This window comes from Gymnodraco acuticeps, unplaced genomic scaffold (assembly GCF_902827175.1).
Source record: "Gymnodraco acuticeps unplaced genomic scaffold, fGymAcu1.1, whole genome shotgun sequence".
NCBI classification, from domain to species: domain Eukaryota; kingdom Metazoa; phylum Chordata; class Actinopteri; order Perciformes; family Bathydraconidae; genus Gymnodraco; species Gymnodraco acuticeps.
The window spans coordinates 130200-150000 of NW_022989995.1; the positions used below are offsets into that span (position 1 = coordinate 130200).

The 19801-nt window shown below is 39.8% G+C and overlaps 1 long non-coding RNA gene and 1 pseudogene across 1 annotated transcript in view; one reads left to right on the top strand and one right to left on the bottom strand.

Moving 5' to 3' along the window:
- Window positions 1-3196: 3196 nt before the first annotated feature.
- LOC117544071 lies at window positions 3197-8063 on the bottom strand (annotated as a pseudogene).
- Window positions 8064-19469: 11406 nt separating this feature from the next.
- Window positions 19470-19801, top strand: part of LOC117544065 — a 1584-nt gene continuing 1252 nt past the window's right edge. The window contains exon 1 of the long non-coding RNA XR_004568643.1: window positions 19470-19801. This exon is cut by the window's right edge and continues 229 nt beyond it. This is a non-coding gene — a long non-coding RNA (uncharacterized LOC117544065).

Consider the following 19801-nt stretch of genomic DNA (forward strand, 5'->3'; position numbering starts at 1 on the left):
TGCTCGAGTCCTCACTAACACTAAGAAAGTGGATCACATCACTCCAGTTCTGAAGTCTTTACACTGGCTTCCTGTGTGTCAAAGAATAGATTTCAAAATACTGCTGCTGGTTTATAAAGCACTGAATGGTTTAGGCCCAAAATACATTTCTGACCTCCTGCTAAATTATGAACCATCCAGATCTCTCAGGTCTTCAGGGACTGGTCAGCTTTCTGTCCCCAGAGTCAGAACTAAACATGGTAAAGCAGCGTTCAGTTATTATGCTCCAAATATCTGGAACAAACTCCCAGAAACCTGCAGGTCCGCTACAACTCTGACTACTTTTAAATCCAGGCTGAAGACTTTTCTTTTTGTCGCTGCTTTTAATTGAACTATTCATATCTTAGACTGCACTGTAACTTTTATCCATGTACTTTTTTCTTTTAATGTTTAATTGCACTGTAACTTTTATCCATGTATTTTTTCTTTTAATGTTTATTTTATTAGCTTTTCTTTTTAATGACTGATTTTAAATGCCATTTTCTTAATCTCTTTCATTTTTTGTAAAGCACTTTGAATTGCCTTGTGTTGAAAAGTGCTATATAAATAAACTTGCCTTGCCTTGCCTTGCCTTACTAACGTAACAAGAGACACCTACATGAAAACACAACAAGACACCTACCCGAAGTACAATGACGACACACATTTATATTTAAAATACAACACACACACAAATTAATAGCATGCAGGGTTAAATGTAAGAAAAAGAAGAAATTTGAACTCACCCTGCTTGTGACAAAGCAACGCCCCAAGGTATATAATTCTTATTGTTATACATTTGGTTGTTTTAACATTAAATGCACAGCTATTTTCAGGATCCGCTGGCCTCCGTCAGACACACAAATTTAACATTGTCCTGCATAAACTATGAGGAATTCGACATTTTACATTCATTGCTTACTTCCACATGCCTTTTCTCCTCCTTATCTCTTTCATAACTTTATATGTAATACATGTTAACGGCGTCAATAGCCACTTTAATGATACTAATGGGCGGTAGTCCCGGATGTCGTCATGAAGGATTTTCAGAATAAAAGCTTGGTATTGAGAACTTCCGGGTTTTTCCAGAATAAAATAGCATTTAAACTGACGGTATGTTTAAGGTACATTATGCCATAAAACATTGATTTTAATTTCTAACAATATCCACACAAACAAACAAAGTGTGCAATCCAATGAATGTTAATCTAACTGGGTTTTGATAGATAACATCTCTCTTTTTTTTCTCTCAATTATTTTATTTCTATTGTGCACTCTGATCAATATTAATCAAACTATTGTTCGTTTATACATTTAACAATGGCGTTTATCTTTTTTGAGAATGAGTTCTTATTTAATTTAATTTATTTGGGTCTACAACAGATGATACAAATGTTTGTGTCAGTAAATAGGCTTGTTTGAGACAAGCGAGACCTGCGCAGACCTGCGCAATTTCGATCAACGTCTTGCTCCTGCGTTGCATGATGGTTAGTCATTTTGTCCGACTTGCTCTGGAGGCCCGCCTACATGAGACGTTGAAATCTCGCGGGACAAAGACGCCCGCAGCCTTGAGAGCGAGGCGCGGCGAGGCGGAGCAGTTCCTCTCCACGGAAGCGAAATGCTTGATGGGAAACGACTCGCTGGTATCTCGAGCTGAGCGCTCATTGGTGGTTTTCACCCCGTGCTGCTGATGAAACTCTCCAATTGGCTCGGCAAAAGTTTGTTGTTGTTTTGTATCCGTTTTACGTCGCCACTTCCATTCACATTTTTCATCATTGTTCCACAATATTTATCATCATTAAATTAATATCCATATATTTTATACTATACTTGCACTGCTTACCGTTTTCATACTTTATATATCTTAGCATATTCATACACACTGTTCATACTGCTCACAGGCTGATATCTAGTGTATTCATAACCCTCACTGTTTATTCATCATTCAATTAATTCTATATTGTATTCTGTAGATTGTGTACATTACTTTTCACTTTACTGCTTGTTGCACCTGGTTAGAAGCTAAACTGCATTTCGTTGTCTCAGTACCTGTAATATGTGCAATATCAATAAAGTTGAATCTAATCTTGAGCAGGAACAAATGTATTTACTTAGTACATATCTGACATTAATGATTAAACACATGTGTGCATTATTTATAAATGCAAACCGAGTCAAGCCGACTCCGGAGGTGGCGGTATGCACCTTAAAGTTGTTTGCAATCCGCCAAAAAACCGAAAGAAGAAGAAGAAGAAGAAGAGGACGAAGCCGACTCCGAGCTGTCCGACTTCAGGCGCGCTTTTTGAGACCTCCCCCGGCTGCGATCGGCTATTCTCGTCTACTTTCGAGGCGAGCCGCAACGCGTCTCAAACAAGCCTATTGGCTGCTGCCGTCTTCACACAAATAAACCCCTTAAAACCTGTATGATTTAGTTTTCACATGTTTATTGAAATTAATTCGTCCATCTCTTTATATTATAGTATTACATGTATTATTTTCGGTTGTGTATTTGTGTTTTGAACTTTTCTATTGGATGTTGCGATTTAATTTCTCCAAGAGACACAAATCACTAAAATATCTGGTGGATATCTGACCAGTATTTCATCATGGAAGTTACATCAGAATCATTTCTGTTAAATGTTGTACCATTATGTGCGCCCTTGCTCATTGTGTCCTGCAGAGGGCAATGTTGTCTGCAGTGCGTCCAGGACGTGACGTTAGTGACTATACCTTGCACTACCTGTGGCCTCTCAGATGTTGTTTGGATCGAATACAGAGCGGCAGCACAACCGCATCTCTCCTACCACGATATAAATACATGCCTAATGAAGGCTAAAGAAAGCTGTGTACTACTGAGTTCTATTAAATCTCCACCGCAACGCACTCCGCCTAACAATTTCATTATCCTGTGGAGGAAATGTTGTTTTGTGACAGTTGCTCAATTTTATAACAAACAAAATAACATACTTAATACATAGCTAAATGTATATATACACAAGAAGTAAAAGTGTGAATTTCAAGATAATAAAAATATAATAAAAAGATGAATATATAGGAAGTAAAATCAAAAATTGGCAATGCAAAATAAAATAACCATATGTATATAAACATATAAAACAAACAAGAAATGAAAGCAGACATGTTCAATATGATTTTAAATAACAATATTTATGTTGAAATAAGAAGTGAAAGTAAAAGAGGGCAATACAACAAATATATACATTAACATAGGAAGTAAGAATAACAATGTGCAATACAAGATAAATAAAGACTAAAAGGATAATGTAACCTTACAGATTTAAAGTAAAAATGTTGCAATACAAGTTGCAATTAAATAGAATACAAATATGTATGGATAAATAAGAAGTTAAAGTTAAAATGTGCAATAAAATAACAATATTTACATAAAAAGTCAAATTGCACATTGTACAATATATAACAACAATATGTGATTTAATAATAATAAAGATATACATGCCGAACTGTACAGTTAAATATTTTACAAAGTTCATTTCAAATTCATGCTGACCCGGAAGTTCAACCTCATAGCTGCAAAGCAGCCTACCCTTTTTGTGAATGGGTGCTTTTGTGGCACGGTTTTCACAGGTAGGTTGGCCATCTCCTTCTTCCTTTTCTTAGGTGTGAACGTCAGAGGAAGGCTCTGATCATGTGGAGTGTGTAGCTTCACATCTTCCAAGATCTCGGTCAGTTGGTCAGTTAACGTTTTAAGGTAATCTTCATCTTGCAGATGTTAAGTCAGTAATCTCACGCAAGAGACTGGCACATTCCCTTCTTTGTTTAACCTTTCTTGGTCTTTTCCTTTCGGGCAAAGCGTTACATGGTGACTGCATTTCCACTGATACCGGTGTATATGTATGATCTGTGATGTCTGATCTGCCACTGCCATCCTCTCACAGGAAGTCTGTCCCAGACATGCATTATCCAGGGAGAAGAGGGGGTTATCCCTGTAATTAGATGCCAGTTTCTCCCAACCCCATTCATGCACATGATTAAAAATAGCACAGAAGTGCTTGCAGGGCAACTTGTGCTTTGCCCAGTCTTTGCAGGTGCACGATGGCATGATGATACTTTCACCAAAGTTGATGTTGTGCTGTGTGCAAGGATGACTTTGGCTTTTGACATGGAACATGCATTGCCCTTTGCAACAACGTCATTCGCCTCATAAAACTGGGCTTCTGTAAGCCTTGACATCACATGGTCTGCTACACCTCTTGGTCTGTCTTTTAAGAACTTTGGCATGTTCTCATTGTACCTTCTGTAGACTGAGGAGTACTTGACGTTCAGTTCAATGTACCTTCAATAAGAGAAGAGAACAATATCTTAGAAGTCTCTCAGTGGCAGTTTGCTTTCTCTGACATAGATATGGTATTTGATAATACAATTGTCTCAGAAACATATGCAACAATGAACAACATCAAACAAATATGTTGGAAACAAAGCTATCGAACATTACATTTATATATATATATAAAAATGTGTGTGTGTGTATGTATGTATGTATGTATATATAAATATATATATATACACGTATAATCATAGTAATAATTGTTTAGCTCACTTCCGATATGTCCTTGGTAGGAAGTCAGTTACCAACACAGTGAGCATTTCACTGAGGCTGCAGTTCTTATAACCTGCAAGATGAGAATACTTTAGGGTTTCATTTTGTCTTTCCACCCCATTGTTGGTGTAGATGGCCACCTTGAGATCTTCATCCCGAAACACGTGCACTCATCTCTACACAAGACAAAAAATAATAGGAAGACTCTTCAAATTCAACACATTATATAATAAATATAATATAAAAGTAAATATAATATTTCAACTTGATACACACCTTAGCCTCTGGGAGCCACTTATTTGAAAACCACGCCCTCACTTTGTCATTGACTTTCCAGACTCCTGCAGGTTGCAAAGGCGTGTGCCGAACTCCTCTGGAGTTGAAGCAGCTGCAATGCTTCTCAGAAGCGGTAGGAGACTGTCTTGTGCGTTGCTCACTCCATGATCTTTCTTCCTGCACCATTCAACCCAAGCTTTCTCCCTATGGAAGTCGCAGAGAAGCACCTTCGAACCTGGATAACATATAAGAGATATATTACCTGCACCATGTTGTCATTTTATTTTGTCGCGTTGCTATTACATAGTATACGCGACAAAATATACATCTCTGTCAGTGGAGGTGATGACTTCATTATATTTTGAAGTAGATTGTTGCATACATTTGCATGTAAATGATTATATTTTTGAAGTTGGTGGAATACTATGTAAAATGTATCCTTTTTTTAATTAACGTTTCATATTCTGTGAATTAACAGATTTCTACAGTTACTGCAATTTCACCTTGAAACTCTTCCTCCAGGGCACCGATCTCTACCTCTGAGAAATCAACCATGAAGTGGCTAGGGCTCCAGTCAGGGTTCCTAACTCCTTAAACACCTGGAGGGCTTCTTTGACATCTGCTGTTGTCTCACTCTGGGTCACAAAGAGGCCAACCACTGCATAGCACACATTTGTACGTACACATAGGAAGAAGAGGGGAACAGAGTAACAACACGTCCTGTAAGTAGCATCAAGCAGGCACATCTGTTGTCCATACAGGTGGAGAAGCCTTCGCTGCCAGGCTGTCTGGTAACAAAACAACAGCTTTGTGACAGTTCCGTCCTCCTGTAGCTGGCTTGGCCTGTACTTGATTTTGCAGTCATCAACTAACCATCTGGGGGTCAGAAGCTGTGAATGAAAGTGTAACTGGACATTATCATCATGTAGCCTCATAACCCAAACATTAGGAACATTTGTTGTCATATCAGGGCAAAAACAGTTTTGAAGTTTTAGTTGCATTTTGAAAAATGGTCATACCCTGCATATGAACCAAATACTGCTACTTTGCTTTGCTTACTTACACCTGCATTCAGAGGACAATGTATCATGTAAAAAACTGACCATGCTTGGTGAAGTCACAAACTCTGTAAATTGTGCATTAACCACCCACAAAAATGTGCATGGCTAGAATAATATGAATACTATTCTACTCTCAGTGTATTACCTGCAGATTGACCTGGTCATTTTTGGATTCACGTATTCCCTCCTTCGTTCTTGATAAGATATTCCTGGTGTCCTTGTCTGTGGGGTAAAACCTTTGACGTGTTCGTGGAGGTGGCTGCTCCCCCCGGAACAGCTCGTCATTTACAAAATTGAACAGGTGACGTCTAATCTCACTGAGCTTTCTGGCACCAGCCAAGGTGAGCTTCACTATTTGTTGTTCAACTCTGGAATCCATCGGTTCACGCAGTTCAGCTACCTGTACATGATGTTGAACAGGGTAATTATAGATGTTTAAAGCTGTCTAAAAAAAGTCTGCTTTGTACAGCACAAATTGTACCTCGCATCTTGTTTCTTACAGCAGCTAAAGGAATAGATGTTGCATGGTTACCTCTCCAACAGTTGGATGGTTTTGATGGTCACTTTCTGGGGTGAAGCATGTGTGGTATTCCATGACTACTTCAACTGTTGAAGGATCAGCTGCAACTACAGGCTTTAGTGCTGCGGAGAGCTCCCTCCTCTTTGCTTTACTGTTCTCTGCAATCTGGGGAACATAAAAATGACATGGCAATTGGGATCATGACACGAGAGCAATTATAGCATTGAACGCACTTGTGCTGTGCTTGTGCTGTACCTTGAAACCAGGAAATGTCATGACCTGACTGACAGTTATCTGGGCAGGGCAATCCATCTTCTTCGTATTTTGTACAAGATGGCGTCTTGCATTGAAGACATGGTCTTCAAGCTAAGAGAAAAAAGGTGTATAGAAATACAATATTAATTTATGTAGACATTTTCATGGTCTCCTCTCCATAACGTGGAGAACATCATTTTTTCTGTGGTTCTTTCTTTTGTCTTCTTTAAAATATGTGTAGGTCCTGCTCATATAACTGTAGTATAGTGGGACATTATGTCATTACCCATGCATCTGTACTGTTTGTGTCTATTTATTTTTTCAGATATACCATCCCCTGTTAAAATAAGTAAACAGGAAGAATTTGGTGCCAGGTCATGACCGTGGGCTGGTTGGGTTCTGTAGGTGAACAAAGGAAGGATATCCCCCTTTATTTTGTCTCAGAAAAGGCCATTGAATTTTGTTTCCTATTCCTCTAAAGTTTAAACGACTTATGTATTTACATAATGCTGATTCCTATGTTGTTATGTGTCACAGTGTTATGTGTCATAGAATGCCATAATGCATGTCATATTACGAATAGTTGTTTAATTTTCCTTTACCAATTATTTAAAGTTGTTAATGCATGTCAATTCATAAATATACCGCTTGTTTCTCTTTTTGTGCATGGTACTTCTCCTTTTGCCGAGTACACCTGTCCTTTCCCTTGTGGCATCCATATATCTTGGTGCCCACGAGTTGGAATGGCACCCCATCATATGGTACACATTTCAACTGCCAGTATATATTTTTCTCTGGTGAAGGTTGCACGTCTGTATTGAAACATTTGTGACAAAAATACATATTTTATCCATAAAATATACATTAACACTGGTCAGTTTAGATTTGGAAAGACACTCGGAATTTGAAATGTCTTAAGTAACTTTACGCCTGATAATTCAACCTGTTGCTGAATGTACAGTAAAGTTTCACGTATTTTCCGCTTTTATCAATCTGTGGGTTAAGTAGAAAGCTGAAACTACCAACCTATAATTCAGTTGTTGTCGGCATTAAAACACAGAACACCAAAATAAACATTCTAGTGGTGTGAACTGTCAACAGGAGGGCGGCGGAGCCTCGCTGCGGGGAAACTGTGGACCTCTGTCAGCCGTTTAAAAGATGAATAAATGAACGGCTCGAACCGAGCCGGCCGGCACCAGCCCGCTGACGACCGGCCGTTCTGTGAGCCCCTTATACTACTTAGCTACTTATATACATACATACTTATACACTTATACTTATACATTATTATACTTATATACTTATTTGATTACTGACACAATGTAGGCTACTTGGTCATCGTTGTTTCTTAAATTTCCGATCTAACCTTACAAACTTACTATTTTCTATGTGTGATCGTTGTTTCTTCCACGTCTGCTAACGCTTCCTCGAAATCCTTCAGTGTTTGAAATATTGTATGTGAAAGCATCCTATTTGTTGCGCTTTGGCATCCTTGACAGACGTGTGTCTGTCTGTTGGAGCGTGAGCGCAACAAAAGTTGCCGTCTCATCCACGACCACTATTACGTCACTTCTGCCGCATAAAACCCAGCAGGTATACGATCTAGCACTAACCGTAGTGACAGCATCTATCGTTTTTCCAACCCAGTTTAGATCCCACTTCCGCATTACGCAAGCATCGACGCGGCGTTACGTCACAGCATCAACCTGGCGTTACATCCCTATGGTTACATCACTGCCTCACCGAAATCTGAATCTGCCAAGCGAAATACCGTCCTTTTAAACGCTGCATAATATACAATATAATAGTGCTTCTTTGTCAATATGACCGACGACCACACTTATGCAGTGCTGAGGTAATGTTAATTCATCATTTAATATTAATTCCTGATGGATATAAGAGGGATACATTAGCAAACATCTGTATATATAGCCTATATAGTGTTTCGTATTTTTGTTTGTCATGTAACATATGAACGTTTTGACCTTCTGTTTAGGATGTAAAGGTATCTATTTAATATTTTATTTAAAGATAGACATTTATAATATGTTATAAATGTCTATTTTGTTATATAGCCTATATAATGTTTCGTTTTTTTGTTTGTCATGTAACATATTAACGTTTTGACCTTCTGTTTAGGATGTAAAGGTATCTATTTAATATTTTATTTAAAGATAGACATTTTTAATATGTTATAAATGTCTATTTTGTTATATAATACAACATATAACATTTTACATTAATAACATATTAACGTTTTGCCATGTAAAAATGAAATGTTGGGACATTTATAAAAATGTATTCCTTTAAGGCCCTGTCACACTGTCCCGAAATTGACTCCCGATGGACACACGAATATGGAATTGTGAATTTTGCACGAAGATGGCCCCGAACCACACACGAAGGCTACATTTAAGACATACAACTGCAATGAAAGTACCAAAAACAATTATGTTACAGTACTATGATAGTGTACTGATATCTTCAGACTTTGTTCTTTACTTTATCCGTCGTTATATGTAGAAAATATTACGTTTTCTCCGTAATGTTGTTTCCATAACAACAACAGCTTCCTGTCAACTGTCCTTCAAAATAATATATGATATCCTTTTTAGTTTCACAGAACACAAATTGGGTTATTTACATAATATATTTACATGATTTTGTTGTGCAATAAAACAACCCGATGGACACACGATAAAGGAAATGTTCAAATTCGGCTGTGATCCTAGCAACATCGGGCCATTCGTGAGGGCATCTTAAGCCTTCGTATGACCGCCGGTGGAGTTTATCAGGCTCCGGCAGCAACTTCGCGAGCGGTGGCAAAATCTTTGGCATGCCAAAAAATTGCCGAAGGACCTTGCGAAGGTTCATTTTCGTGTTGAATTCGTGTGTCAATTTTGCCCTTCGTAAGGCCATCGTGAGGGCATCTTGTTATCATCGGTGCCATCGGGCATTCGCCCCGATCAGAGTGAGGGTGAATGCACCGATGATAACACGAAGATGACACGATTTGACAAGATGCCCTCACGAGTGCCTTACGAAGTTGCCGCTCACGAAGTTGCTGCCGGAGCCTGAGAAACTCCACCGGCGGTGAAGGATAAAGATAAGGCAAATGTGGCAGTGAATATAAGATATAGTGGGCCTATCATGGAAAAGCTAAGACATTGAGCTGTCTGAGTGGAAAAGTACAGTACTGTGTTAAAGTCCAACTGCTGAGAAGCCTCAGTGGAAATATACTATGTGAATACTGTGTGCAACAAAAACGCGGGGTCAACCAGATTAAGAACAGAGGCATCCTGTTATGTCCAAACTGATAAGCCACAAGGTTGCAGAACTCATTATTCTCACACTAAATCACCCACCAAGCAGGCGCAACAGTTCACAAGGGCAGTCTTGTGAGTGAAACCAGATAAGGAAGTGAGTGAAAGCAAATAAGGAAGTAACAAAAGCGCGCCGAAGGCTAACCTAAGAGTTGCTAGGGTAGCAACGGCAGATTACACCACAAGAAAGCAGCGAAGGTGGGGGCTCCGCTAGGAACAGTATATAAGCAGGATGTATTCAGTACTCGTCTTCAACTGGGATCTTACACTGACGAGCTTGTCACGGTGAGAACTCAAGAAGGAGTCCAAGGCGCTTTGTGGTATAGTATCAGATTGATGTATCTTTGTTGAACTGTGTAATAAAGTGCTTATTTGAAGAAACAATCCATTGGAGTGCAAAGTCTAGTTTTGTACAGCTAACAGAGAATAATGTCTAGGACACAATTCCTTTTCCCTCAGAACTAAGAAACGGTCATCGGCAGATCCGGACAGCGACCCCGCTCTAGCCATATCCAAACGATCTGCGCGGAGGACGGACCTGGTCCGGTAGACTCCAACAGCGGTCATACGATGGCTTAGATGCCCTCACAAATGGCCCGATGTTGCTACGATCACAGCCGAATTTGAACATTTCCTTTATCGTGTATCGTGCATCGGGTGTCAATTTCGGGACAGTGTGACAGGGCCTTTACATAAAAGTGCTTTCCAGAGGTGTAAGAAGTGATAAGATCTTGTACTTGAGTAAAGGTACAAGTACCAGAGTGTAGAAATACTCAAGTATAAGTACTAACGTATTAGCATCAGAATAGTACCTGAATAACTATAGGCTCTTTTTTTTGCTTTCATTTCAGACTTCGTGTTTTAGTGTTCTCTGGAGGCACACAGAACAATATAGAGTACCCGCAGTTGAAGGTATCTGATAAGACCTATCTCTCAATATTATGATGAACATCAAATCACATTGGATGTGTTTGCTCATATCAATGCCTCACCTACACATAGATAGAGGGTGTCGTTTTTTCTCATACTGATATTCTGAACAATCTGTGCTGTTGCATTTGCTGTAAAGTGTCTCTACTGTAGGCTATTTTTATTATATGTACAGCACTTTGGCTCGACCAAAGATCGTTTATAAATGTGCTATATAAATAAAACTTGATTTGATTTGATTACACATCATCATCATCATCATCATCTAAACTATACCACTTAATAACAGACTTATTGTCCAGATAAAAGACAAGGCATTACAAAGAATAACATGCAAGCACATGAAGTACATTTAAATATACCAATGTTTTAGGATTTTGAGGGTTGGATTTTAATTTTTCAGACTTTTTAAGCCTGCCAGTATAATGTGTATTCTACTCTAGTTCTAAGTAAAGTCAGTACATTTTAAACCTCATGGTCCTCTTTAGTTCTTCAGATCATGGCACAACTCTTACTGGTATTCTGAGCTGACACAGTATTATGTGTGTGGATTTTAATTCATAGTTGTCTGTTTCCTTGTAGGGTTGGCTACCAGGTGAGTTCAGATACCACGTGTGCCAGTATGAAGAGGTGGTTTCACTGGGGGACCACACTGGTTTTGAGGCCACTTTGAGGCTGGATGTCCACACTGTGGAACAGGTCAAGGAGTGGGTACACAAGCTGAAGGGGTCATCAGGGGTGACATGGAGGGAGGATGTTACCCGACCCAGGTTGGGGAAGCGGGTGCTTTTCAAAGTAAGTGTTGTCTTGTTGATATTTCTTGAAGTTACCTTTTAATGATCCTTTTTACTTTGACCTGTACTATAATAAATCTGCTTTATTTTGTCCAGGCAAGTTATAAGTGTCACCATAGGGTGAACCCGAGAGCATCCAAAAGCAGCAAGAACACCTGCTGTCAAGCAAAAATGCACACGACACTCAAGAGTACTCATGGGGAAATGAAGTGAGTTTACTGATCCACATACTTATTATTTCACGTTTAGCTTTTTTTACATAATATTGATATATATATATTGATTTATGTTATAGGACCGAAGACCCACACATGCCTGACCTTCCATTTAAGGTTATTCTAATAAACAGGCACAACCACAATCGTTTTGTTTAGAGGCAGGACACTGGTATTCGGTGCCCCTCTACACCCTTTATGTACCTGTTTGTATATGTGTATGCCTTTCTTTCTCATTTGTTTTTCACCTTATGTCTTTGTCATATCTTATCCCATTTATGGCCTGTACCTTGTCGTGGTAAGTGGGCTTTTTACCAAATCAGGCCTCAAGGTGTATCTCAAATGCTGAAATATAACCTCCCTGTTAATACAAATCCATTACCCTACATCACAGTATTAAATGACTAAAGGTCCACTGCCCTCTGCAGTCATGAAATCTTTCCAGAGGCTGGTGTTGATCCAACCTAAAGGACATCAGATGACCCCTGCTTGACCTCCTGCAGTTGATGCAAACAGGTAAGTGGATCATGCAGTCAACTTGGGATTGTATCCTGGGACTTCAGCATTCAGCAGTCCCCTGTTCCTACCTCACCCCTCCCACTGTCCCAGCCTTCACCTGGTGAGACATACACCAATTAAAAGGCATGATTATTACACAGTCAACCCTTATTCAGAGTGCCTAATAAATGTATATATTTTTTTACAGTGCGGATTTTGGCTTTTTTGGGACCATCGCACATGTGTGTAAGTAACAAGTAATGCTGTATAATCTGCAACAACTGTCAGGTGGTGTTATTGATTATCTTTGCAAAAGAGCCCCTACCAATATTGATTTTGAAAAATATATTTTAATTGAAATATGGGAGCAAAAACAAAAGGGTAGAATTGATCATACCATATTATGTTATTATTGCAACTGTTTTTATTATATTGTGTTGTTTTGTTTATATATGTGTGTGTGTGTACAGATGAATTAATATAAAGTGTATATATGTGAGTGTGTGTATAAATGAATGAAGACATCTGTGTGTATACATGAATAAATACATGTGTGAGTACATATAAGTGTGTGTTTATATGTTTATAAATGAATAAATGTGTGTATATATATATATATATATATATATATAAAACAGTATCATTAAATAATGCTGTGTGTATAACTGAATGAATACATCTGTGTGTATAAATGAATACATACAGGTGTGAGTACATATAAGTGTGTGTTTATAATATATATGTTTATAAATGAATAAATGTATATATATATATATATATATATAAAATAGTATCATTAAATAAATATATATATATATATAAAATAGTATCATTAAATAATGCTGTCAGATAAATGAAGTACACAGTAATAGTCAAGGTTATATTCAATATTCTGCACTTACACCAGCTGATAAGATATTTAAAACGACTTTTGTTTGTCCTGAAAACGACATTTGAGGATACACACAGGCTATTTATAGATGATAAAACACCAGTAATACAATCTCAGGACTCTTCGATATGGCTTTGATTACAGGATCGTTTACTTTCAGTCAACAAATCCTTTGGAAAGACAAAAAACAACTATTCAATATCCTGCTATGACGCTATCGCGTAGAGCTACGTTCTTGCGTAATGCGGAAGTGGGTTAAATCTAAACTGGGTTGGAAAAACGATAGACGCGGCCCGGCATGCTCCAATCACCATCTTCAAGAGGCGGACCAGGAAATGGGCAGCCAATGTTGTCCTACACACCCCGCTGAACACTCACAGACAGATGACAGAGCAGATAGAAAACAGAGTCCGTAACAACATCCATGTTGTAGTCCGCTGTATAGAAAACTGTAGTTTCCATAGTTTCCCCACAGCAGCAGACGCACATTCATGACGTCCGCTGGCGCATCATAAACACGTCGGATAGTGAAAGTGCAGTCGATTCTCTAAAGTACCTCAGTCTCTTCTCCTAAGTCCTTTTGAATTATCCTATCCACTATCCCTTAACCCCGTGACGTTTCACTCAGAGGTCAAGGAATAGACGATAGGGTTAGAATTTAGGAGCTGATTTTTGGACTATTCGACTGCAGCCATTGTTTGGTGGATGCAGTTTGAACCAGAGTAGCAGCATGGAGGTCGGATCGTCACCAAAATAAATAAATAAGTGGTCCGAAAAAGGTTTAATGACAAAAAAAATACACATAGCCTTCCTCAGGCAGTGTGTTTGTACGGGGGACAGGAGACCCCCCCTGGATGAGAAACTGTAAGAAATGATCGGGGAATCCCCCCGGAGAGGAGTCATGACGACTGGATCTGAAATATTTTTTTTCAAACACAGTAGTGGTGGCTTAAAGCCCACCTCTGCTCCGCGCCGTCCGTTAGATGAGCCTGGTCAGATTAATAAAAGAAGGAGTTCAAAACACCGGAATAAAAGTTATAACAATAATCTGATTTTAATGGTATAAAACACCAATACAAGTTACAGAGTACTCTGGACTCCCAGTTCTACTGCCGTGCGATACAGATATCGGGACCAGCCAGTCAGAAACAGGGGGCATTTTGCATGAATAAACAACAGTATATATAGACATATTTGGGGCGGAGTTGTGTTGGCTCTTCCGTCCCATTTGACTCCTAAGCGAATCAGAGAGTCCATGGGGAGGAGTTGGGTCGGTTGCTCACTCCCCTAGGTGTTCTTACTGGTTGGATTCACTTTGGGTCGGGCCCAATACAGCGAATCAGAGTTCTGGGGAAAAGTATTTTTCTTCTGAACAGAGCGTGAGAGCCTCGGAAGTAAACAAGGACAGAGTCACTTTTTATCTTGCACCTGAGTTCACTCCTTTACTTTCCCAAGGAATATTTCACACAAACTCTATTCTTTCCCAGACAATCAAACATTGTACACAGATATATTGGTGCTTGAGATTATATTGGCTCCAGGAAGAACCTTGAAAAGAATATGTGTGTGTGCTGGTGGGAGGAGGTGTATGTGTGTGTAGCAGGGTATCTGGGTCATTGAGTGTAAGTGAGAAGGTTTATATAGGATTACTTTAAAACAGTCCCAAATAATACATGTTCACTTCAATACAGTTTAAAATAATACCTGTTTACTTTAATACAGTTTAGAACAATATCTGTTTACTTTAACGCATGGGTCAGAGTGTCCGTGAAGGACCGCACATTTTCCCGTGAAGTTAGTATTTTATAAATCGCAAACATTGCGTAGAAACTGGCGTACACAATTTTTTGAGCGTATATCCCTTTATAAATGAGGCCCCAGCTCTCATAGTATGCCTCTCGTCCAATGAAATGACTTGGTTGCTCTATGACGCGTTGAACCCAATGTGAGCAAATTACTCTGAATGCTGCGACGCAGCACCTGAGATTACTTCCAAAAAGTTGTTCACGTTCTCAATTTTTTACGTTTAACGTTATATTGGTTCGGTACACTTCGGTACACACGTGTACCGAAGCGAAGGGCTCATACCGAAAATGTTCGGTACAATACGTATATCGTTACACCTCTAGTACTCACCCCACACGAAGCGTGGTCCTCCTCAGTGTCTCCTTCACTGACCACTATTTCCACTTCTTGCATGCTAGATGATGAAGATGCACCTCCCTGTCTCTTTTTAAGCCTCCGATTTGCTGTCTCCAAAACTTGTTGCCAAAAAAGTGAAGTCCTTGCATTTCCTGAGGCCAAGTTGAAGGATCAAATACTAAGAAATTATCACATGACTTGAAGTCATATCTGATTTCAGATTAGGGAAGTTACTAAGTACACTTATTCAAGTACTGTACTTAAGTACAATTTTGAGATATTTGTACTTTACTTGACTTGAAAATCTTCAGACTTTCTATGACTGATTGAACTGGGTGCTGGCCGAGCCGCGCAGGACATAACCGACGGACCTATGAAGCTTTACAGGAGGCAGAGGCGTAGATCACTGGACGACAATGATCTATTACTCTGAATGCTGCGACGCAGCACCTGAGATTACTTCCAAAAAGTTGTTCACGTTCTCAATTTTTTACGTTTAACGTTATATTCGTTCGGTACACTTCTGTACACACGTGTACCGAACCGAAGGGCCCATACCGAATATTTTCGGTACAATACGTATATCGTTACACGTATTGTACCGAAAATACAATACGTGTAAAAAAAACGACGTTAAACCAGACAGGTTTAACGTCGGTATGAACAACAGAATTGTGCCAAAACTCTGCCAACTGGCTGCAGTGGGAGACTCCCCTGAACACATTATGTGCCCTGCACAGACACTGGAGAACTACGCAAAATCAGCTGATCACAATGTTCATGCTCTGTCGTCAAGCTGCTGCAGTTCTATTTACAACAAAGTGGAGTAAGACACACAGTTGCAAACTTACTCAGGGTGTTAATGGAAGAGTTTGAAATCAGACAGAGGTGGAAGAAGTACTCAGATCTCACACTGTCCCGGAATTGACACCAGATGGACACACGAATATGGAATTGTGAATTTCGCACGAAGATGGTCCCGAAGTTGGTCAACAGCCGGAGCAAGTACGATGCCTACAGAAGGCCGCACGATGGCACCCGAACCACACAGGAAAATATGGTCGTAGACTTTACTGATGATTTAGAATGTATCCAGACTCAACGTAAGAGCTTGTGCCTCTTCGGGGGGTGCTAACATTTAAATATACACTTTATTCTTTACTTTCTCCGTCTTTATATGTAGATTAGAAGATATTACTTATCTCCGTCATGTTGTTTCCATAGCAACAACAACTTCCTGTCAACAGCGTAAACTCGCCTTCAAAATAAAAGCATCTAGATAAAACAGGAAGTTAACCTAAATTACATTTAAGACACACAATTGCAACAAAAGTAACAAACACAATGTAATATCCTTTTCAGTTTCACAGAACACAAATTGGGTTATTTACATAATATGTTTACATGATTTTGTTGTGCAATAAATTCAATGTCGATGTCATCGTACTATAATACGATGGCTACACGACGGCATTGCGAGGGCTTCACGTAGTCGTGTTGCCTTCCTAAGACAATCGGGCAGCTTCTTGTTTCCTTCATATTGTCTTCGTGAAGCGAAAAATGCCCGATGGCCCCGATGATGACACGATTTGACAAGATGCCCTCACGCTGGCCTTACGAAGGGCAAAATGGACACACAAATTCAACACGAAAATTTTCGGCAATTTTTTGGCATGCCAAAGATTTTGCCACCACTCACAACGTTTCTGCCGGACCCTGAGAAACTCCACCGGCAGTCTTACGATGGCTTAAGATGCCCTCACGAATGGCCCGATGTTGTTACGATTTCCCTTATCGTGTGTCCATCTGGTGTCAATTTCGGGACAGTGTGACAAGGGCTTTACAGTAAAAGTCCTGCATTCAAAATGTTACTCAAGTAAAATTAGAAAAGTATTATCAAAATATAGTTAAAGTACCAAAAGTATTCATTGTGCAGATTGGTCCATTTCAGAATAATATATATGATATGTTTTATAATGATTGATCATGAAAGTGTTCTCAAAGCTGGTAAAGGTGCAGCTAGTTTGAATGACTTTGTATACTGCAGGGTAGCTTGTGGATTTACTCCAGGTGGAACTAAAGTCTGATTTAACACTTGGTTATATTTCACATCATTCATCCACATCTGTGAAGTAACTAAAGGTATTAAATACATGTAGAGGAGTAACAGTACACCATTTACCTCTGAACTTTAGTGGAGTAGAAGTACAAAGTAGCATCAAAGTCAAGTAAAGTACAAATATCTCAAAATGGTACTTAAGTACAGTACTTGCATAAGTGTACTTAGTAACTTCCCACATCGGTATCGGCTGATACTGCTGAACAAACATATCATGACAAAATAATATTTCTCTAAACTTAGAGGGAAAATACAAACAGAGGGTGACATGCAGGAGAACATGAAGGGCTGGTGGCCCTCACTCAAAATGAGATAGTGCCTTACGCACTACATTATAAATCAGTAAAGTCACTCAAGAATAAATAAATAAAAACTGATTCTTGAAACTGTTGTAAAAACCCTACAACTTCTTCATCCAAGCTCTCAATCAATGTTATGTTATTTAATCTGCAGCTCATTGCCTTAAAACAGATACTTCAGACTGATTATAAAATTGTGTTTATGAGAAAAATGTAATCTGACTCCATAAATCACATAATTGTTTGACTAAAAAACTATACTTCCACTAACAATAAATGAAGTTCCCCTTTAAACACAGCCCCGGTCTTCTGACGGGGTCTATCTATGTACTGGCTGGAAAATGTTGTGCCAGTTTCTGTCGCCTTGTCACTGTTCTCCCGCTAACAGTCACTCTCTAGTTCTGCTGGGTTCTTGTTGACTTCTTCACTGGTTTGAGACAAGCGACCCTATCGGACACCTCCCTTTGTAGCCAGACCTCACCACAGCAGAATCGAGTTTCTGTTTTTAGGTCTCAACAGCTTCACGTGAGGTGTATCGCCGCCCCTTAAGATAAGATAAGACTTTATTCATCCCGAAGGAAATTGTTGTGCCAGAGTAACAAAATACAATAAACACAGCAGAAAAAGAGCAATTAAACATCCACAGACAACATGAAACATAGAAACATAGAAACATAGATGGTCACACAATCAATGCAATCATTATTAGCAGTATTAAGTAGTTAGTAGTGCAAAAATTAAAACGTAGTGGCAGTTACGTAATTGCACGTTATCATAGCATTATTAATAATAATACTAATACTAATAATAATATAATATAATATTGCACATAGTTATATATATATATAGCAGCGAGTGTATTGCAATGATGTTAATTATATTGATATGTATATTGCATATAGTGTTGGTGTGTAAGTTCTCAGTGCGCTTTACTTAGGGGTGAAGAGTTAAAGAGTTTGATGGCCACTGGGAGGAAAGACCTCCTGTGGTGGTTATCGGTGATGTCAGTCTGTGGTTGAAAGTGCTCCGGTAGGAAACCAGTGTGGCATGCAGGGGGTGAGACCCGTTGTCCAGAATGCTGAGAAGTTTCCTCAGCATTCTCCCCTCCGACACCACTGCCAACGACTCCTGATCCACTCCCAGGACAGAACCTGCTCTCCTGATGAGGTTGTTGAGTCTGTTGGCATCAGCTGTCTTCACCCCGCTGCCCCAACACCATCCATCCATCCATCTTCTCCCGCTTATCCGTGGTCGGGTCGCGGGGGTAGCAGTTCCAGCAGAGAGCCCCAAACTTTCTTTTCCCTGGCGACATCAACCAGCTCTGACTGGGGGATCCCAAGGCGCTCCCAGGCCAGCGAAGAGATATAATCCCTCCACCTGGTCCTAGGTCTACCCCTTGGTCTCTTCCCAGCTGGACGTGCCTGGAACACCTCCCTAGGGAGGCGCCCAGGTGGCATCCTAACTAGGTGCCCGAACCACCTCAACTGGCTCCTTTCGACGTGAAGGAGGAGCGGCTCAACTCCGAGTCCCTCCCTGATGACCGAACTTCTCACCTTATCCCTAAAGGCCCTGTCACACTGTCCCGAAATTGACTCCCGATGGACACACGAATATGGAATTGTGAATTTCGCACGAAGATGGCCCCGAACTTGGTCATCGGCCAAGCAACAGCCGAAGCAACAGCCGAAGCAAGTACGATGCCTACAGAAGGCCACACGATGGCACCCGAACCACCCACGAAGGCGACACGTGACCTCCCGATGGTATAAAAGCTTCGGCCGTGTGGGAAATCAAATTCTTGATCGGAGATTATTGAACACAAGGTAAATTCTACTTTAAGTCTACGTTAACATGCCACCCAAGGCAGGGAGAGGCAGACG